The sequence below is a fragment of the Pseudorca crassidens genome, chromosome 7 (genome assembly GCF_039906515.1).
Source record: "Pseudorca crassidens isolate mPseCra1 chromosome 7, mPseCra1.hap1, whole genome shotgun sequence".
NCBI lineage: Eukaryota > Metazoa > Chordata > Mammalia > Artiodactyla > Delphinidae > Pseudorca > Pseudorca crassidens.
In genome coordinates, this window is record NC_090302.1 from 56,397,688 (window position 1) to 56,410,791 (window position 13,104).

The following is a 13,104-nucleotide window of genomic DNA, read 5'->3' on the forward strand; positions in this document are numbered from 1 at the left end:
TTTGCAGTACGCAGGCCTCTCACTGTTGTGGCCTCTCCCATTGCGGAGCACAGGCTCCGGATGCGCAGGCTCAGCGGCCATGGCTCACGGGCCTAGCCGCTCCACGGCATGTGGGATCCTCCCGGACCGGGGCACAGACCCGTGTCCCCTGCATCGGCAGGTGGACTCTCAACCACTGCGCCACCAGGGGAGCCCAATATTAGTTTTTTGACTGGAGCATATAATTCATATAATGAAATTATTGATATATTTGGGTTAAATATACTCTATTTTGTCTCTTCTCTTTGTCTTGTCTTTTGCATGTTTTGTTTTCTCTCCTTTCTTGATTTGTATTGTATGAACTGTTTTGTTCTTTCTCCAGTCTTGCTTGATTTGTATTGTATAGACAACTATTTCATCTCCTTTTTTTTTTTTCTTGGGCAGCACCATGGGTCCTCTAGGATCTTAGTTCCCCAACCAAGGATTGAACCCAGGCCCTCAGCAGTGAAAGTACACTGCACTGCTAGGGAATTCCCTATTTTATCTCAGTATACTTGACCTCATTCTATTTTTCCTCCTCCAATAGTTTGGAAGTTAGTTATGTGCCTGATATCTATTATTCTGAAAATCTTCCTGAAAAATGTAACAGGCATGTTTAATGTATCTAAGCCTAAAATTCAGGAATATTTTTATCCTCTTTCTGACAAATACATGGTCTTAGAGAATTACCATTCCTATAATCACCTCTCCAGATTTATGGGCTAGTTTTGTCATGTATTTAGTTCTAGCTTTTCTTAATATTACAATAAATTATTATCATCATTTATACTCAATATTTGTTTAGTAGTACCTCCATATTTATCATATGCTTTGCTCTTCAATTCTACTTGAACCTTAGGTCTACCATTTGGGGTCAACTTCCTCTGTCTGAAGTATATCCTTTACAATTTCATTTTTAAAAGTCTGCTTGTAGCAAACCCTCAGTTTTAGCTTTTTTTTCTCTTTTAGGAACAAAGTAACATTGCCAGATCTAGTATGTGTCTGTGGGTCAGCAAAATTTCAGACAGCCTCCTTGTAGCTACCCTGAAAGGAGGCAGTTGGTACTTGAGAATGAACAGGAGAGGAGAAAGAACTATGTAAGTCATAAAACCGGGGTGACCATATCTCAGTATTCACCTATTACTCTGACTAATTATTAATAACACTTTTCTCATTCTAAAAAGTTTTACAGTTTGGATAATAAATTCTACTGTCACTTGAATAAAGCCCAAATGACCTGCAGTCCTCCTGGCTTCTGGAGCCATGTTTTCATTTGTATTGAACTCAGATAGCTAGGGACTTTCACTTCGAATAGAATGGAGTAGCTTGTGGCAGTCCAATGTTGCCATTAAGAATAACCAAAAAGAGGGCTCCCCTGGTGGCGCAGTGGTTGAGAGTCCGCCTGCTGATGCTGGGGACACGGATTTGTGCCCCGGTCCGGGAAGATCCCACATGCAGCGGAGTGGCTGGGCGTGAGCCATGGCCGCTGAGCCTGCGCATCTGGAGCCTGTGCTCTGCAACGGGAGAGGCCACAACAGTGAGAGGTCTGCGTACTACAAAAAAAAAAGAATAACCAAAAAGGGCTGATTAAACATCACAAACAAACAAATGAACAAACAAAAAAACAAGCAAACAAAAACCCATTTAAGGTAAGAGAAAGATAAGAAGCATTGAGGATGAGGAATCAAGATTCCAAGGACAGGGAAGCTGAAGCTACAGCTGCTTTTTTCCCAAGGGCATTGGTCAATTCCATGTTTGCACCAGGAGGCAGGCAATCTGGATTCTCTCTGGGCAGAAGGCCACTGCTAGGAAACAGAGAAATCAGCAAAGTCTTTGGTTGTCTTGTGGGGCTGAAGAGACAAAATTGGAGCCTTGAAGGGCCAATAACTTAGTGGAAAAAAAAGGCCGGGGAGAACTGAGCCTGACATACAAAGAGTCTTCTCCTCAAAAAATTTGCCAAATTAGGGAATTGCATGAGGCAGAGGTTTAAAATAATTAGAAAGCCATTAAAACAGAGCTGAAGTTTTGGCAGTTTTTGTTGTATTTTGCAATCTTACTCTTCTGAGGAGAGAAAAGTTATAGTGCATGACTGCTAGGGGAAATTTTCATAATTTAAAAATTTGATTAATCCAAAAGAAGCAAAGAAAGAAAGAAAATGTGGCATAAACCAGGAGGACAAAATATAGAAAAATAAAGCAAAATTGTAGACATAAATGCAAATATATCAGTAAATACAGTAAATATAAGTAGACTAAATAGTCCAGTACAAAGATAAATGATAGCCAAACTGGTTAAAAACAAAATAAAACAAAAACCAACTACATACTGCTTATAAGAGATACTTCTTAAATAAAGAGGAACATTTTATAATAAAACAGAGTTCAGAGTACATCATAAAGTCATACTGTTTATCCTTTGTAATCTTAGTATTTGCAAGAATTACCAGGGTAGAGCATAATGACAGGTCCCTTGGTTGTTGCCTGTCATCTCTCCCTCCCATTTACTGCACACAGCTCAACTCCAAATCAGCACAGATCGTCTAGCTTCTTGCCTACTTGCCTTCTTCCTTCACTGCTTTATTTCAAGAGGAGATACAGCCCTCTTCTTTCATTCCTCACAAACACAACACTTAGCTTGTAACAGATAATTGCTCAGGCTTAGGGATAATGAAAGTGTTGCATGTGACATGACTCTCATGTGAATTGGAAGTATAAAAACAGAACATAAAATCCATAATTGCTGGATTAATTTAAGATGGAAATGGGGAGAAGACAGAAAGCAGTGAATCTTAGTTGACAGGATTGTAACTATTGGCTTTTTACATGCTATTAAAACCTGCTAAAATCTCATCCATTCAGCTCTCCCTTCTACAGCAATTTGGTTCTCTGCCAAACTTTCGGTAATAAATAGAGACTGCAAGCTCTCTGAACAGAGAACTGCAGCTTTTCAGGGGAGAAATCAAAACAAGATCACAAGGTAAGAATGAAATCAATATTCTGGTAGATTTTTAGTCACGTCTTGCAAAGTGAGACCTTGAGAACCATGGAGAAATGGTTTTATTTCTATAAAATAAAGGATTAGGTCGATTTATTATTATTGCCAATAGAAGTAAAAGTTGATGATAATAGTTGCTACTAACTTCGAATTCCATTTTGCTTTCCTTTGAGTGATTTATAAAATTATTAACAGATTGCTAAAATAAATTGTTTTTATAGTACTGTTCCCCTTCCTCACCACAAAACTTCGTAAAGCAAGTTGATAATTCTATTTCCTACTCCTGAAATGCTTATCCAAGACAAACATACTCACAATTGTTTACAAGCGGTTTTCAAGAAAGAAGGACAAATATAAGAACTGAAAAGTGCCATTCCCTCAAAAAAATCTGCTCAAAAATCATTTGTGAAAAAATAAGGAATTAACATTCTAAATAAGTAAATTTAAAAGCTCATTAGTGTTGTTACTATTCTTCATTTAGAGTGAAAATAGTTTTTGTTCTCTTTAATTCTTGCTGTCTTGCACTTTCCTTTGCCTTATCTTTCCCTGCATGAATACTTGCCTCCAGACTATTTTAATTTAAAACATGACACAAGGTCCTGAGTATTGTGGCTGCACAAGAGTTGATTCTAGAAGGTCTTTGGAGACTTGAGAGTGGAGTATCTAGGACTAGGTGTGGCTGGATATTCTTGATGCTCACTCACTCCTCAGCATTGTGCTTCCTCAGCTTGAATCATCTCTTTATGTCACTGTATGCATCCCTGTATGTCATCCTATGCTGTTCCCTACATCCCTACCTACTGCTTCTCACATTTGTCTTTTGAATATTTAGTGCACTTCTTCTAATTTCGACCCTGAAAAGGCACAGCTCTGTGTTCAGAAAACTTCAGAATCCTCTGTTTCTTAAAGTTTAGGGTGGGTGCTTGAGGTGAATCACACAGCTGGGTAGTGTCCTTAAACTGTAAAAAATTCTCATAGGCATCACTGTCTGCAACTCAAATTTCACATTTTCTTCTCCATGCTTCTCTGAAAGGATCCTGGATTTCCTACAAATATTTGACTGGTGGCTGCATAATTCATTTTCTCAGCAATGTGTTGACCTAGATGTTTTTCACTTTCCCATCACTGTTTAACTTACAATATCTAAAGCAAGAATGTACCTCTTTTCCTTTCCCATTTATGGAGAGAGAAGAATCCTGAGGGGAACTTTCACTTAGGGGTTGAAATAGGTCTAAAAAGTAAGGGAAGCAATTGAGAAATGGGAGCTGCCTCTTCTGGCCAAAGTCTGTAGAGGATTAAATAAACAGCTTTCGACCAACTTCAGGGAATGTATCTGAGTTTCAGCTGTAAAAAGTTCTGCTCCATGGAGGAAGTAAATCATTACAGGGAAACACTGTGGGAGGTGAGGAGGGGGGTTGGGGTGCAGCATTGAGGGAAGAAAAAAATAAACACCAAGAATTGTTTATGCGAGTAAATCTGACAGCATGAGGTCTGTTTTGGAGATATGAGTGCAAAGTTAAATCATTACATGGAAGTACTGCAGAGGGGGCAGCACTGGGGGAAGAAAAATATATACATCACGGAATATTTATGCCAGTAAATCTGATAGCATGAGGTCTTTTTTGGAGATGTGAGTGTAACTGCGCCAAAATCAATGTATCTTTCATTCAACAAGTTGAAATTTTGCCAAACATGGTGGGAATCAAGTGATAGAATTCTCTTATATCTCAACTTGCAGCAGGAACATTTAGAAACATTAAGACCAAAAATAATCTCCTTGAACAGCAGAAAGAGATCTTAATTCCATTAAAAAAAAATGATGCTTGGTTCAAGGACTTTAGGAAATCCTGGTAGAACCTCTAATCTCTTTTCAATTTCCCTGTGGTTTCTCTGGTGCTATATCTGTATGCAAAAAGGAAACTTTAAGGGTACACAGCCTTAGAGGACAGGCAAAGTTCATTTTTGGAGGTGTTAAAGGGGGGAATAAAGAGTTTGGGGCACTTCTTCCCTGTAGCAGACTCCTGGCACACGTTCACATGCTGTCCTTATTATTGTTGGTAAATCATGCTATATCTGTGAAGGTTTTTGATTTTTTTGTTTTGTTTTTTGCTTTAAGTGAAGAGTGCAGTATAGCATAATAGTAAAAAACACAGATTTTTAGAGTAAGATAGGCCTCAACTCCATTATCTGTCATTGATTAGCTGTATGATTTTGGATCTTAACTTTCCTGAGCCTAAATTTTTTTTTTCTTGTGTAAAATGTAAAACAAAATCGAAACAATAATAAAACACTCTACCCTAGAGAGGTGATGAGATGCTTATGAAGGTAAAGCAAGTCAGAAGCCGTCATGAAAGGTAACTGTTAATGATCACTGAAATTTTACTAAATGTGAGACATTCATTCCACATTCTCCCATTTAATCTTCACAGTACCTCTGTGAAATAAATATTATCTTCTCCATTTATAAAATTAAGCAGGTGAGATTTAGAAAGATCGTACTAACCCAACATGACACAACTAGCAAATTTCAGACAGCAATTAAAACCCAGAGTTAAGTTCCATGAATAAGAAAGACCAACAGAGAAAATGGATTCCAAATGACTTAATTTAATGTGTCTCTAATCCTCTTTGTGAAGCCATTTTCTACTCAAATTTTCCATCATTTCCAAACAAAAATTTTAGTGAGATAACATTAAAACCTTTCACCTGTTTTCCTTAGGGCTACATTCATTACCATCTGAGGGAAAGGGTTCTTGTCAGCCACTGTTCTCTTATGTGACTTTCTTTTGTCATTCCCACTGGTAATGCCAGAACAAACAGTATCCATCCATAAACTTGGCTTTACTTTTAACCAGCATACCAGTCTACATCTAGTTCCCCTTCACTTTGAACAGCTCATAAATTGGATGATCATCACAATTTTCCCCAGCAGTGTTAATGAATCTGAGACCTTTTGCAATTGTAAGAATGTTTTGCTCATTACTTCTCTTGGATTTCCTAGCAAAGATTAGATATTTTCTTAAAGAGTTGGACAGAACTTCATAGTTTTGCATGTCTGCTGTGTTCAAATCTCAACCACTCTAACTTCTTAGCCCTAACTTCTTAGCCTGCTGGTTCTATCAGTTGCAGTTGTTTAAGAAATGCTATTTAAGTAGTTTATATTTTCTTTAAAAAGAGGAAATGATATGACTTTTCCCCATGTTCTTTCATTTGGGGGCTTGTTAAACCCAAACATGAACTTTCCTCTAACCTGAATTTATTAGTTCCAAAATTTTTCCTACCTAAGGTTTTATTTTTCAATTATCTTTTATACATATATTGTATATATTAATTGTCCACACTCTTTAGCAATCCTGTTTAAACAATACTTTATCAGTAGTCAGCATGATTGCTTCATGCAGGTAAATCAATAGTAGTAATATTGTTTCCTTGAGTAAATATTTCTTATTTTCTAGTCATTTTTAAGAGTTTGAGCCACAGACCTAGGTGCCAACATTCATGCTAGTGTAATTCGGTGGCTATCTTTAGCTTCCTTTTTTTTCTTCATTATGACTTGTATAAGATCCGTATTACCTCAATGTATATGTAGCATTACTTTATCAAAGAGCATGCATATTTTTTCCTTCACTGACTTTCTCACATGCCATATGGTTTGTGAAATCATAATCATAATTGTTACTATGTGGTGCCAATTACATTTATTAGAATAAATCGGATGTTATTGACTCAAAGGAGTATAAGCTGTTTTACTAAAAAAGTTTGGAGGGTTCCATGCCTAGGATGTGACATATAATGCTTACATGTGGCTGTCCAATTATTATTACCATTCATTATGTCAAGTGGAAGGATTTCTCCTCAGTACTATGAGGTCCATGAGATTAGACACAGCATTTAGAAGCATTAAAGTCATTCGCACTGTGATGTGCCAGTTGGAAAAAAAGGTTGTTTATAAATCTTTGTATTTTTTAATTCATAAAAGTATAAAAAATTAGATAGAAGTCCAGTTTATAGCAGCGTCCAATTTTTTTTTCTGGTTATTTGTGGGAAATGCTCCTAAAAGAGCATCTGGCTTTAGACTTATTGGCTCTCCCTACTATCTAGATAGAATCATGCAGGGACTAGTAACCTCGAGGGTTGTAGTTCACTGCTAGGTTCAGATAACTTCTGTACTTATTACATGCAACACCTCTTCTTGGCAAAGAAAGGGACACCAGTTATATTCTTTTGCTCTGCATCATTAGGCATAGAAAGAGGTCATATCTGTCCAGGGGAGGAAAATAATTAGGTCTTATTTTGGAGAAGAGAAGTGTCTAGCATAGTCTTTTCATTTCAGTAGTTTTCACTTTAAACCCAGCTACCAGGTAACCAAGACTGAGCTTACTTGGATTCCCATGTAAGGATGATGAAGTCAGCAATCTGGGAAACTGCTACAGCCCATGAAGTAGGCAGGGTGGGAGACAAAGGCTTGTCACATCATGGTGGACAAGTTTCCAGACCTCTGAGTTGTATTTCTGATCATTGCACAAGATAGCTCTGTTGAAACTTTTATGGGAATTAAATATCCAGGGTATGGATTGTGTCTTAGCTTATTCAGGTCAATGTCCAGGAACTCACACATCTGTGAGTAGAAAGCTTCTATACTCTTGAATTTTAAATGTCTTCTAACAATCAAATTTAATATCTAATACACAATGCAGTATATCACTGGGTGGCCATTTGGTTGTGAAAGAAAATCTCATGGTCTGTCCAGGGATGATGTTCAAAACATTTAACAGCTGGCATGGCATGGCAGAGATAAGTGAGAAAGGAACTAGCCACGTGGAGCATGCCAGCTGAATACCAACTTTGGAAGGGACTCTCATTGTGGCTTTGGCCTCTATCAACTAATTTGGGATAATGTGGTAGTGAAGGAGCTGTGGAATAGTTTAAGTTTTGCGGTACGCAGGCCTCTCACTGTTGTGGCCTCTCCCGTCGCGGAGCACAGGCTCCAGACACGCAGGCTCAGTGGCCATGGCTCACGGGCCCAGCCGCTCGGCAGCATGTGGGATCTTCCCAGACTGGGGCACGAACCTGTGTCCCCTGCATCGGCAGGCGGACTCTCAACCACTGCGCCACCAGGAAAGTCCAGTGCTTTTCTCTTTTGAGCATCATTACGGACTCATGATTTTTGGTGATGTGTAATTAACTCATTTTCAGACTTGTTTTGATTAGCTATAATTTTTTGTTGTCTTCAGTCACTTGGTCACAATTTAGCACACAGAAGCCCCTTCACGGTGGCTCTTTCTTTTTAAACTACCTCAGAACTTTAAAATATGCATCTCTGTTCTCAGGCAACAAGTTATTCAGGCTCACCCTGCATTTCTTCTATCTGAAACATTAAATCAGCCATTCTCCAAAGAGCCCTAGTTTCTTCAGTGGAGAACATTATTAGGCTACCAAAATCTGGGCCCTGGGATATACATTGGATTATATCATCTTAATACTGAAATTAAAGCAGTTCAGTTAAAATCATGAGTTCATATTTGTATTATCACTGGAGTTCTATGATATATGTCAAAATACTTCTTACAATTATTTTTAATATTTTATTTTGTTATGAGTATATAAACATTTGTTTGATTTACACTTTGGTCCAATTGTTTAAGTTCTTTTTGACTTTGAAAATGTTGATGTGTTATTAATTGACAGTTTTTTAAATTTGGTTGCTGCATTAGTTACTGGAGGATATGGAAACCTGCTTAACAGTTCACTTTATAAATAGGATGTTAACTGAAGTTTGATCTTCAATGTCTTTACAAGTCATTTCATTTGGCTACTATGTGTGCACTCACAATGACTTAATGCATGATTATATGTATATGATTTTCATAATCAATATTATATACAAATTAATATATATATAAATTTTTGGTGAACAAATCCTACTGGTGTTTTACAAGAATAAAATAGCAATAAAAGTACTATATTGGCAATCTGTAAAATTAATAGTAAAACTAGTAATAATAGTACCACTATTGGCAATCTGAATTTTTTTTTTAAAAGAACAACTCAAATAATTACTTATAAATTTCAAAATCTTTTCATGATATAAAATTTTTCAGTTTATCCATTCTGTTTCTGTCATATCATGCTTTTCTCTCATATAAAATATTTTTATTGATTTTAAAATATCAATTTATGTATTCATATTATTATACTAAAATTTTGCTTAAAATATATCATTATTTAAATATTAAAATGTTTAAACTAGCTGCTATGGAACACAGTATGAAGGTTCCTCAAAAAATTAAAAATAGAACCACCATATGATCTAGCAATCCCACTTTTGTGTATGTATCCAAAAGAATCGAAAGCAGGATATTGAAGAGTTATTTACACACCTATGTTCATTGTAGTATTATTCAGAATAGCCAAGAGGTGGAATCAACCCAAATGTCCACTAATGAATGGATAAAGAAAATATAGTATATACATACAATGGAATATTATTCAGCCTTAAAAAAAAAGGAGGAAATCCTGTCACATGCTACAACAGGGATGAACCTTGAGGATATTATGCTAAGTGAAATAAGCCAGACACAAATACTGTATACTATATGATCCCACTTATAGGAGGTATTAAAGTAGTCAAACACAAGAAACAGAGAGTGGAATGGTGTTGCCATGGGCTTTGGGAAGGGGGAAATGGTGAGTTGTTGTATGATGGATATAGTTTTAGTTTTGCAAGATGAAAAAGTTCTAGAGATCTGTTGCACAACAATGTGAACGTAGTTGACACTACTGAAGTGTACACTTAAAAATGGTTAAGATGGTAAGTTTTATATTATCTATTTTTTACTAAAATTAAAAATGTTTATAAAGAAGGGCTTTGAGCAGGGGGTGGGGGAGAATGTTTAAACAACCCAACTGTATTTAGAGATATTATTAAGTCAATGTCCAGAATACATTAGATGTTAGCCATTTCTTTTTAGGATTTAGAAAAAGCCAATGTAGATTACATTTAGACAAAAAATATGTAAAGATAATTTGTATCACTTGATATGCTTTAGCTGCAATAAAAGAATAACAAATTGAATATGGCTCAAATTATAAGGACACTTACTGCTCACTTAACAAGAAGTTCTGAAGTTGGCAGCCCCAGAGTTGGTGCAAAGAATCAAGGACATAACCAAAAGACCCAGGCTCTTCTTACCCTTCTGCTCTGCCATTCTCAGACTGTCCATGATCTCTCCCTTCATGGGAGAAGATGGCTGGCCCAGCTTTGAGCACCACATCCTCACAGAGGGCAAGTGAGTGGAAGTCAAACAGCACTTACTTCTAAGGAGAGGAAGTTTCCCAGAAGTCCCAGGCACACCTCCCCTTTGTCTCAATGGTAAGATCTGTGTTACATGCCTATACCTAGACCTGTTATTGTCAGATGGAGACAGTATTGCCATGAATGGCTGAGGTTTCTGCATATCTAAATTTCTTTTTTGGGGAAAGAAAAGAGATTTGTCAGTTAAAAAACAACATTCATGCTAGGTAAACTCTCAGCATCCCCTCATTCCTGCAGAACTCCAACCATTTTTAGTTTTTTAGGACTTCTTGCCCGTCGCTGAGAAGGGCACCCAAATTCTTTTCAAAGTCATCCTGAGGATTCTGCCTTAGTCTGAAAAACACCTCAAAAATTGTCTTTAGGGGGGCTTCCGGGAAGATGGTGGTAGAGTAAGACGCGGAGATCACCTTCCTCCCCACAGATACACCAGAAATACATCTACACATGGAACAACTCCTACAGAACACCTACTGAACGCTGGCAGAAGACCTCAGATCTCCCAAAAGGCAAGAAACCCCCCACATACCTGGGTAGGGCAAAAGAAAAAAGAATAAACAGAGACAAAAGGATAGGGACGGGACCTGCACCAGTGGGAGGGAGCTGTGAAGGAGGAAAGGTTTCCACACACTAGGAAGCCCCTTCGCGGGCGGAGACAGCAGGTGGCGCAGGGGGAAAGCTTTGGAGCCGCGGAGGAGAACACAGCAACAGGGGTGCAGAGAGCAAAGAGGGGAGATTCCCGCACGGAGGATCAGGGCCGACTGGCACTCAACAGCCCGAGAGGCTTGTCTACTCACCCGCCAGGGCAGGCGGGTCTGGGAGTTGAGGCTCGGGCTTCAGTCGGAGTGCCGGGAGAGGACTGGGGTTGGCGGCGTGAACACAGCCTGCAGGGGGTTAGTGCACCACGGCTAGCCGGGAGGGAGTCCGGGGAAAAGTCTGGACCTGCCGAAGAGGCAAGAGACTTTTTCTTCCCTCTTTGTTTCCTGGTGCGCGAGGAGAGGGGATTAAGAGCGCTGCTTAAAGGAGCTCCAGAGACGGGCGCGAGCTGTGGCTAAAAGCGCAGACCCCAGAGACGGGTATGAGACGGTAAGGCTGCTGCTGCCTAAACCAAGAAGCCTGTGTGTGAGCACAGGTTACTAACCACACCCCGCTTCCGGGGAGCCTGTGCAACCCACCACTGCCAGGGTCCCGGGATCCAGGGACAACTCCCCCAGGAGAACACATGGCGCGCCTCACGCTGGTGCAACGTCACGCTGGGCTCTGCCGCCACAGGCTCGCCCCGCACTATGTGCCCCTCCCTCCCCCCCGGCCTGAGTGAGCCACAGCCCCCGAATCAGCTGCTCCTTTAACCCCGTCCTGTCTGAGCGAAGAACAGATGCCCTCCGGCGACCTACACGCAGAGGCGCAGCCAAATCCAAAGCTGAGCCCCTGGGAGCTGTGAGAACAAAGAAGAGAAAGGGAAATCTCTCCCAGCAGCCTCAGAAGCAGTGGATTAAAGCTCCACAATCAACTTGATGTACCCTGCATCTGTGGAATAAATGAATAGACAACGAATCATCCCAAATTGAGGAGGTGGACTTTGAGAGCAAGATGTATGATTTTTTCCCCTTTTCCTCTTTTTGTGTGTATGTGTATGCTTCTGTGTGAGATTTTTGTCTGTATAGCTTTGCTTCCACCATTTGTCCTAGGGTTCTATCCTTCCTTCTTTTAAAAAAAAAATTTTTTTTCTTAAAAATTATTTTTTATTTTAATAACTTTATTTTATTTTACTTTATCTTCTTTCTTTCTTTCTTTCCTTCCTTCCCTCCTTTAGACAATGAATCATCCCAAATTGAGGAGGTGGACTTTGAGAGCAAGATGTATGATTTTTTCCCTTTTTCCTCTATTTGTGAGTGTGTATGTGTATGCGTCTGTGTGAGATTATATCTGTATAGCTTTGCTTCCACCATTTGTCCTAGGGTTCTATCCGTCTTTTTATTTTTCTTAATAATTATTTTTTATTTTAATAACTTTATTATATTTTATCTTACTTTATTTTACTTTATCTTCTTTCTTTTTTCCTTCCTTCCCTCCTTCCTTCCATCATTACTCCCTCCCTCTCTCCTGTCTTTCTTTCTTTCTTTCTACTTCTACTAATTCTTTCTTTCTACTTTTTCTCCCTTTTATTCTGAGCCATGTGGATGAAAGGCTCTTGGTGTTCCAGCCAGGACTCAGTGTTGTGCCTCTGACGTGGGAAAGCCAACTTCAGAACACTGGTCCACAACAAGGACCTGGAAGAACTACAGATGAAACAAACAATGATGAACAACACAATAAATGAAATTAAAAATACTCTAGATGGGATCAGAGTAGCAGAATAACTGAGGCAGAAGAACGATTAAGTGACCTGGAAGATAAAATAGTGGAAATAACTACTGCAGAGCAGAATAAAGAAAAAAGAATGAAAAGAACTGAGGACAGTCTCAGAGACCTCTGGGACGACGTTAAATGCACCAACATTCGAATTATAGGGGTTCCAGAAGAAGAAGAGAAAAAGAAAGGGACTGAGAAAATATTTGAAGAGATTATAGTTGAAAACTTCCCTAATATGGGAAAGGAAATAGTTAATCAAGTCCAGGAAGCACAGAGAGTCCCATACAGGATAAATCCAATGAGAAAAACACAAAGACAAATATTAATCAAACTGTCAAAAATTAAATACAAAGAAAACATATTAACATCAGCAAGGGAAAAAAAATAACACAAAAGGGAATCCCCATAAGGTTAACAGCTGATCTTTC

The 13,104-nt window shown here is 38.7% G+C and overlaps 1 protein-coding gene across 3 annotated transcripts in view; it reads left to right on the top strand.

Annotated features, from left to right (window-relative positions):
* Positions 1-2,950: 2,950 nt before the first annotated feature.
* IL33 (interleukin 33) overlaps positions 2,951-13,104 on the top strand; it is a 54,587-nt gene continuing 44,433 nt past the window's right edge. For 2 of the 3 annotated variants that reach the window (XM_067744326.1, XM_067744330.1), the window contains exon 1: positions 2,961-2,994. The gene's annotated coding sequence lies outside the window, so the exon portion shown is untranslated. Of the gene's footprint in view, positions 2,995-13,104 lie in introns of all 3 variants that reach the window. The other variant, XM_067744329.1, reaches the window with a different exon arrangement.